This window comes from Chrysochloris asiatica, unplaced genomic scaffold (assembly GCF_000296735.1).
Source record: "Chrysochloris asiatica unplaced genomic scaffold, ChrAsi1.0 scaffold00143, whole genome shotgun sequence".
Taxonomy (NCBI): Eukaryota; Metazoa; Chordata; class Mammalia; order Afrosoricida; family Chrysochloridae; genus Chrysochloris; species Chrysochloris asiatica.
In genome coordinates this window covers 3348635-3357731 of record NW_006408661.1, presented here as the reverse complement: position 1 = coordinate 3357731, position 9097 = coordinate 3348635, and the positions used below count along the sequence as shown (strand labels likewise).

At 38.5% G+C, this 9097-nt stretch overlaps 1 pseudogene; it reads left to right on the top strand.

The window, feature by feature from the left end:
• The first annotated feature begins 795 nt into the window (after positions 1 to 795).
• On the top strand, positions 796 to 1766 carry LOC102811276 (annotated as a pseudogene).
• The last annotated feature ends 7331 nt before the right edge of the window (positions 1767 to 9097 follow it).

Genomic DNA, 9097 nt, shown 5'->3' with positions numbered 1-9097 from the left:
ACACACTTTATATAGGCTGAAGATCTGAGTAAGTTAATGAAGGGTCTATTCTATTAATCTATGAGAATATTGAAAAAGTTCTTAAGGATTCTGTTCTCCAAACAGTGATTGTTGAAGAGATTTAAAACAATGTTCAGATCCTATAAAATCACTTCATAAATGTAACTTTTTCCATTAATGCTCCCACTGATTTAGAAACAGATTACTAGAGCCTCATCATTAGCTCTCTTTCCTAGCCCTTAGCAATTTGTTTTTCCTTTACAAAATTCTCTTTTTACAATCTCTTTTTGTAGATGCACCCATGATGTCCCCATACTGTCCTTTACCAGAAAATGGAAAAAAGAATCCTTTCTTGGAATATTCTTTGTTGCTTTCTCAAAATATGGTTTTGGAAACCCTACACTGGGCTATCATGTTTGTAGTGTATTGATTAGACTCTTACTGTAAATGTGACTCTGTGGATAGACTGGGAAAAATACTGAGAAAGATACTCAACTATGTGCTAAGATTTCAGGCCTATTAATAGGCAGATGGTTAAATCACCTTTAATTGTATTTATATAATCAATATGATGTTGCTGTTGCTAGCTGCTGTTGAGTTGGCTCCTGATAGGCACAATGGAAGAAAACAATGCCTGGCAATATACAAGAGGGAGGCAGGTGAAGAAAGGAGTGAAAGAGTTAAAGAGAATAGGAGAGGCAGCAAGTTAACAGACAAGGTAGGGCTCTCTGCTCCTCCCCGTTCGACAGGAAGCTGCAGCTTCTCTTGCAGTACCAGTCGCATCCCTGAGACAAGATGGTGAAGGTCGGAGTCAACGGATTTGGCCGTATTGGGCGCCTGGTCACCGGGGCTGCTGTTAATTCTGGCAAAGTAGAGATTGTTGCCATCAACAACCCCTTCATTGACTTCAACTACATGGTATATATGTTCCAGTATGATTCCACCCATGGCAAGTTCAATGGCACTGTCAAGGCTGAGAACGGGAAACTTATCATCAATGGGAAGCCCATCTCTATCTTCCAGGAGCGAGATCCCACCAACGTCAAGTGGGGTGATGCTGGTGCTGAATATATTGTAGAGTCCACCGGTGTCTTCATAACCTTGGAAAAGGCTGGGGCTCACTTGAAGGGTGGTGCCAAAAGGGTAACCATCTCTGTCCCTTCTGCTGATGTCCCCATGTTTGTGATGGGCGTGAACCATGAGAAGTATGACAACTCGCTCAAGATTGTCAGCAATGCCTCCTGCACTACCAACTGTTTGGCCCCCCTGGCCAAGGTCATCCATGACAATTTTGGCATCGTGGAGGGACTCATGACCAAAGTACATGCCATCACTGCCACCCAGAAGACTGTGGATGGCCCCTCTGGGAAACTGTGGTGTGATGGCCATGGGGCTGCCCAGAACATTATCCCTGCATCTACTTCGGTGCTGCCAAGGCTGTGGGCAAGGTCATCCCTGAACTGAATGGGAAACTCACTGGCATGGCTTTCCGTGTCCCCACTCCTAATGTGTCTGTTGTGGACCTGACCTGCCGCCTGGAGAAAGCTGCCTAATATGATGACATCAAGAAGGTGGTGAAGCAAGCATCAGATGGACCACTAAAAGGCATCCTGGGTTACACTGAATACCAGGTCGTCTCCTGTGACTTTAACAGTGACACCCACTCTTCCACCTTTGATGCTGGGGCTGGCATTGCCCTCAACGACCATTTTGTCAAGCTTATTTCCTGGTATGACAATGAATTTGGCTATAGCAACAGGGTGGTGGATCTTATGGTCCACATGGCCTCCAAAGAATAAGAGCCCCCTGGACCACCAGCCCCAGCAACAGCACTAGAGGAAGAGAGAGGCCCTCAGCTGCTGGGAGTCCTTACCCCAACTGTTATCCCCCTACACACTGAGAAACTCCCATCCTCAGTTTCCATCCAGACCCCCTGGAGAAGGGGAGGGGCTTTAGAGAGCCCAGTCTTGTCATGTACCATCAATAAAGTACACTAGCCAAAATAAAACAGACTAGGTAGACAGTCTGTATGGACCCTGTACAAGAAAGACAACTATGACTCAGAACTGATTCCATGGCACTTAAAAACAACAACAACAGCATCTTTGTTGTAGAGGGTCCATACAGACTTTCTACCTTGAAACAACAGTGTTCTGTGTGTAGACAAATGGATAGCGATGCAGGCTGAATGGGTATGGGAGGAAGAGTAGGATATATATGTATGTGTGTGTATATGTGTGTGTCCCATTAATATATAAGGAGCTCTGGTAGCATAGTGGTTACAAATCATGCTGCGAATCGCAAGGTCAGCAGTTCAAAACTACCAGCTGTTCCATGGGAGAAAGATAAGGCGTTCTCTTCCATAAAGATTTACAGCCTTGGAAACCCTGTACAGGGTCACTATAAGTCGGACACACGGCACACAGCCACCACCACCACAATATATAAGAGTTTGAAAGAGGGTATTTGTATATGGGTAACCACAAGGAAGAAGTGGGACAACTTTTGTTGCATGGAGTGGGTTGCAATCATTGAGAGGAAACAAAGGGTGTGATTAGTTAATGTAACATTGATGAACTTTTCTGTAGCCCTTCACTCAATTCACAGGAAAAAGTTAAAAAAAAAAAGACTTAAAAGGAATTAAGGTAAATAACGTTAGCTGTACAATCCTCCAATAATAGTGATGCATGCGTAGATACATGGATAGATACACAGGCTGAATAGATGGGGGAGGGAGACTGGCTGTATACCTACAAATATATAAAGGTTTGACAAACGGTACTTTTATGTTGGTATTTGTTTATGCTACAAACATATTCATGATTGTGATTGAGTACAGAGGACAAAATAATGAAAACTTATTAGAAATTACCAAGCATTCTCTTGAGAGAATGACTTGTTAGGTCTTGGGGCTCGGGATCATAGTTTTGAGGACACTATATTCAATGGGCATAACATAGTTAAAAAAAGCAATGTTCTACGTCCTACATTAGTAAGTAGTGACTGGGATCCTAAAACCTCATGAATGGTCAGCTAAGATGCAATTATTGGTCTCTCCCTGTGCAGAAAATTGAAGAAACTCAGAAACAATTAGTCCAATGGACTAATGAAACATGTGGACATCAGTGTCCATGACCCTGAGACCAGAAGAACTGGATGGTACCTGGGTATCACTACCAACTGATCTGAAAAGGATCTCATTAGAAGATTCTAGATAGGTGAGAGAAAATGTGGACCAAAATTCAAAATCATAAAAAAAAAGATCAGGCTTACTGTTCAGAAAGAGACTTGAGGAACATGAAGACTATGACCCTTGGATACCCTTCAGGTTGGGAACTGAACTTATCCTCAAGGCACAGTTTTCAACCAAGCAGTAGATAGAAATAAGGACAACACGGTTAGTGAAGCGTGCACACTACAAAATGGCTCACCATTTGAGATCAAAAGGGCAACCTTTACATAAGGACGAAATTCTGAAGGGTTGGGAAAGAAGTAGGAATGGGACCAAGAAGCATAGGGAGGAAGTGGGATAAGTGAAGTTACACTGAGGGGAGTACAATCATTGAGATGAAACAAAGTGTATGATTTGCTGGATGTAAAACATAATCTGCTTTGTAAACCTTCACTCAAATTCATAATCAAAGTGTATAGGAAAGAAAAAAAGGAAATACTACCTGGTCCTTGGCCATTCCCATGATTGGTTGCAAGAATTAGACTGCCAAGCCTTCTTTCCTAACTAAAAAAAAATAAATATGTATAGATAGATAGATAGATAGCAAAAAATTATAAGATACAAAGTCAATTCTAACATGGTAGAGCAACATAATAGTGCAAACTATATAAAAGTATTTTTCACTTCATTTATATAAACAACATGAGCAAACACAGCTATCTTTTTCCTGTGACTACACATTTGTTTTTGTTGTTAAGTGTTATTGAATCAATTCCTACTCATAGTGACCCTGTGACCCTGTATAGGCTTTTCAAGGAGCAGTTGGTGAGTTTGAAGCTCTGACTTTGTGGTCTAGTGCTTATCCTATAGCAACACAGCAGGATTCCACAAGTACACATATATACATGCAAATGAATATAATAAGGTCTGAAAGGCACATTCCAAACTTTACCACATAGAGGAGAATTATTCAGTGGGTACCAGGAATGGAGGTGTCTTAAAGGCATTTTAGCTTTTTCTTTTTTTATTTTATTTTATTCTACCACTTATCTGTCAGTTTGTCTTACTGTGGTATGTTACTGTTGCTATGATGTTGGACCATGATGGTCACTCATGATGGACACGTTTCAGCAGAACATCCAGACTAAAACAAACCTGAAAATCTACTTCTGAAACAATTGACTGATGAAAAGCCTATGAAATCAGCGGAGTAATGTTTGCTATAGAGCTGGAAAACAAGACCCTCGGGTTAGAAATCACTCAGAGTATGATGGGGAAAGAGCTATCTCCTCAAGGTATTAATAATATAGATGGAATAAAACTTTTGGACCTTTATTTGCTTATGTGGCAAAACTCAAAATAATAAGAAACTGATACAAACATTCCTTAAAAATCTGAGCATGGAATGTACAAAGTATGAATGTAGGAAAATTGGAAGCTGTAAAAAAATATCAATATGCATACAAGGAAGACTTGTTACTAGAACTATAATTCCAGTGTTTATGTCAACCATTGATGTCAAACAAGAAGAAATTGAAGATTTTTACCAACTTCTGCAGTCTGAAATTGATCAAACATGCAATCAGGATGCATTAATAATTCCTGGTAATTGGAATGAGGAAATTGAAAACAAAGAAGGATTAGTAGCTGTAAAATATGACCTTGGTGATAGAAATGATGCTGAAGATTGAATGGTAGAATTTTGTAAGACCAAGGATTTATTCAATGCAAATATCATTTTTTCAACAACATGAATGATGACTGGACCTTTCAGATGAATCATTGAGGAATCAAATGAACTACATCTGTGTAAATAAATGACGGAGAAGCTCAATATCATCAGTTACAGCAAGACAAAGGGGTAACTGAGGAACTGGACATCAATTGCTTATATACAAGTTCAAAGTGATATTGAAGAAAATTAGAACAAGTCCAATGAGAATCAAAGTCTGACCTTAGTTTTTCCCACCTGAATTTAAAGACCATCTCAAGAGTGGATTTGACACATTGAACATTAATGCCTGAAGATCAGACAAGTTGTGGAATGATATCAAGGACATCATGCATAAAGAAAGCAAAAGATTCTTAAGAAGAAAGAAAAAAAGGAAAAGACCAAAATAGATGTCAGAAGAGACTCGGAAACTTAACTGTAGAATAGCTAAAGTGAATGGGACAAATGATGAAGTAAAAGAACTGAATGATGAGATAAATGATGAAATAAAAGTATTAAGAGGTGGCTTAAGAATACAAAATATTATAATGAAATGTGCAAAGAACTTGAGTTAGAAAACTAAAAGTTAAGAACACATTTGGCACTTCTCAAGAAGAAAGAACTGAAGAATAATTGAAGCCTAAAATTGCAATATTGAAGGAGTCTATTAGCAAAATATTGAATGATGCATGAAACATCAAAGATGATAGAAAGAGAACATAGAGACAGTGTACCAAAATAAATAAATAAATAAAGGTTGACATTTAATGATTTCAGGACATAGCAAATGATTAATAACCAATGGTATAAAAGGAAGAAATCTGAGCTGTACTCAAGGAGTTGGCAAAAAACAGGGCTCCAGGAATCGATGGAATACCAATTGAGATACTTCAACAAACCGATGAACTCTGGAAAGTGCTTACTCGACATGTTGGAAAGCAGCTACTTGGCCAACCAACTGGAAGAGATCCATATTTGTGGTGATTTCTAAGAAAGATGACCCAATTGAATAAGGAATGATCCAACAACACTGTTAATAACATATGCAAGTAGAATTTTGCTGAGGATAATTTTAAAAATGGTTTCAGCAGTGCATCAACAGGAAACTGGCAGAAATTCAAGCTGTTCTCAGAACAGGATGTGGAATGAGGGAAATCACATTGCTCATGTCAGATGGATCTTGTCTAAAACCAGAGAATACCAGACAAATGTTTACTTGTTCTTTATTGACTATGCAAAGGCATTTGACTGTGTAAATCATAATAAATTGCGGGTAGCATTGAGAAGGAATTCCAGAACACATCAATGTGTACATGTTGATCATGTACATAGCTAAGAGGCAGTGGTTCGAACACAGTAACCAGACACTGAGTTGGTTAACTTCATGAAAGGTAAATATCAAGGCTATACCCATTCATGATATCTGTTTTTCATGCTGAGGAAATAATCAGAGAAGCTGGACTATATGATAAAGATGACATCAGGCTTGGAGACTTATTAACAAATAATATGCAGATACTACGATTTTGGTAGTTGATAGTGAAGAGGACTTGAAGCACTTACTAATGAGGATAAAAGACGATGTAGAGCCTTCAATGTGGATTACACCTCAACATAAAGAAAATGAAAGTTCTCATCACTAGACCAAGAAGGAATATCATGATATGTAAAGAAAATATTGAAGTTGTTGAGGACTTATACAATGAAAACCTATGGAAACACAAATAGTCAAGAAATCCAATAACATATTGCATAGTGAAAATGTATGGTAAAATATCTCTTTAAAGCATTATAAAACAAGTATGTTGCTTTGAGGACTAAGGTGCCTTGTTATTTTCAGTCATCTCATATGTACATCAAAGTCTGACAATGAATTAGGAAATCAAAGAATTGGTACAATTCAATTATAGTGTTAGTGAAGACTATTGAATATATCATGGCCTACCAGAATAATGTATAAATAATCTGTTTTGAAAGAAGTAGAGTCACAATGCTCCTTTAGTAAAGAGAATGGCAAAACTTGGTCTCATGTACATTGGACATGTGATCAGGAGGGATCAAATCCTAAAGAAAGACATTATGTTTGGTAAAGTAGAGGGTCAGCAAAAAAAAAAAAAAAAGGAAGAACCTCAGTGAGATGGATTGACTCAGTGGCTGTAACAATGGGCTCAAACAGAGAAACAATTGTGAGACTGGCACAAGCATGGGCAGTGTTTTATTCTGTTATACACAAGGTCACTACTAACACAAAGCAACTCAGTGACATCTAACAACAGTAACATATTATATTGTTTAAAAGGAAAATACACTCATGAATTTTTATGCAATGAAACAGCAATTTTTAAAAGATTAAGTTACAATTTCTGCTTTAGGAGAGGTCATGATAGAACCCAATTATGAAGCCTTCATTTATTTTATGAGTACTCAATCTTGTAGGAGTTCCTGAGAAGAACAGTTAAATACTCAGTTAAGTACTTTCCTGCAAGTTAGTAGTTCGGACTCATTTACAGGTGCCTCAGAATAAACATCTGGTAATAGACTTCTAAAAGGTCACAATCTTCAAAGTACTGTGAAGAAATTCTAGTCTGTACATATGTGATTACCTGAAAACTAAAAAAAACAAAAAACAAAAAAACCCCAAAAAACGAAGAATCCAGAATTCTTTACTGTCTGCCACTTACAGGTGCAGAATGAAAATGTAAATTACCTGGGCTAAGCAAAAAGGAAAACTCAACCTTCAGTATAATGTAAATGAGTGATTGCATTTTCTGAAAATCAAGATTTGTTTCAAAGAAAGCAAGGTTGTAAACACAAAGCTGAGGAAGTCCCAGATGTGGTAAGGGTCTTATACTCATAGTCAGCTTGATAAGTTCTTATGGTGGAGGATGCCCTGGTAAGGATTCAATCTTAGAGTTTTTAAATTTTCTTAATATTTGCTACTGTCCACACCTGGAACACTATCCAGTCAGTTAGACCCACTGGTAATTTTAGAGAGTTGAGACAGCTCAGACACTTCTGGGAATTGCAAGCAAAACAAAACATCAAGCCAAGAAACAACTTCCACTGTGGTGGTGACATTATGTCTATTATTAATGACTTTACTTGTGAATTCTTATGATAAAGGACATAAGTCATCTTAGTTGAAATACAATCAAGAAAATTGAAATTTCCCCTTGCTTGCATTTAGCCCCAGGTTGCCAGTAGACTGAACCTATGAGAACTTCCCATGCACCTGACTCAGCCATAATGTAGCAGTCCCACATGCTCTGTGTACTTGCTGCTAGCTCAAGGGCTCACTGGCTTCAGTTCTGGGCTCAGCTTACTTGAACAAGAAATGTATGTTCACTGCATCTGTACTGTGGGCTTTTTTTGTTGTTGTTGTTAGCTTGCTGACCTTGGAGAGATAAAAGAATTGGGAAATTGGGGCTGGCTGTTGTGAGGAAAAACAGGATCTAGGGAGTCCTGGTGTGGTGCTGTGAGTTAATGCGCTGGACTGCAAAGTCATTTGAATAACAAGGTCGGTGGTTCAAGCTCACCAGCCACTCCTTGGAAACCCTATACAGGGTCTCTATGAGTCAGAACTAACTCTACAGCACTTAACAACAGCAACAACCAGGGATAAAATGAGTGTAAAGCAGAGGAGTAAAGGAACTTCGGGTGACTACAGAGGGTCATGAGGGGAAGAAATCAGAAAGGAGGTAAAATAATACTCTCCTCTTCACTAATGTGTTCTAGACCTAGAGAGGCTGTTCAGACAGAGTTTCACTGCATTCCTCTGGTTATCTTCAGTTTATGTCCTGTTATATCCTCTTCTCATCCTTCATCACCATAAAGGTTATGGTCCACTTGGCTAGCCTGTAGTGCCTAGTTTGGTCAGTATTAGTCTAGATGTTGTTGTATAATTAGCATTTAATCAGATGGCCTATTAAGTAAAACAGAGGACAGAAAGCCTCATCTTATCAGTTGAAGGCCTTAAGAGCAAAAAGAGAGTTTTCTCTAGGGTGTATTCTCCCTTTAAACTTTAAATATACATTTTGCCAAAATTCCTTCACTCTTCATTCTTCCTGTAATCTGACATATGGATTTTGAACAGGTAACTTCACAAATCTCTAGTCTGTTACATGACTTACAAATTTTGGCTTGTCAGGACTCAATAATTTTGTGAGTCTATTCTCAAAATAAATCTTTCTCCCCCTTCTCTCTCTCACTAATGG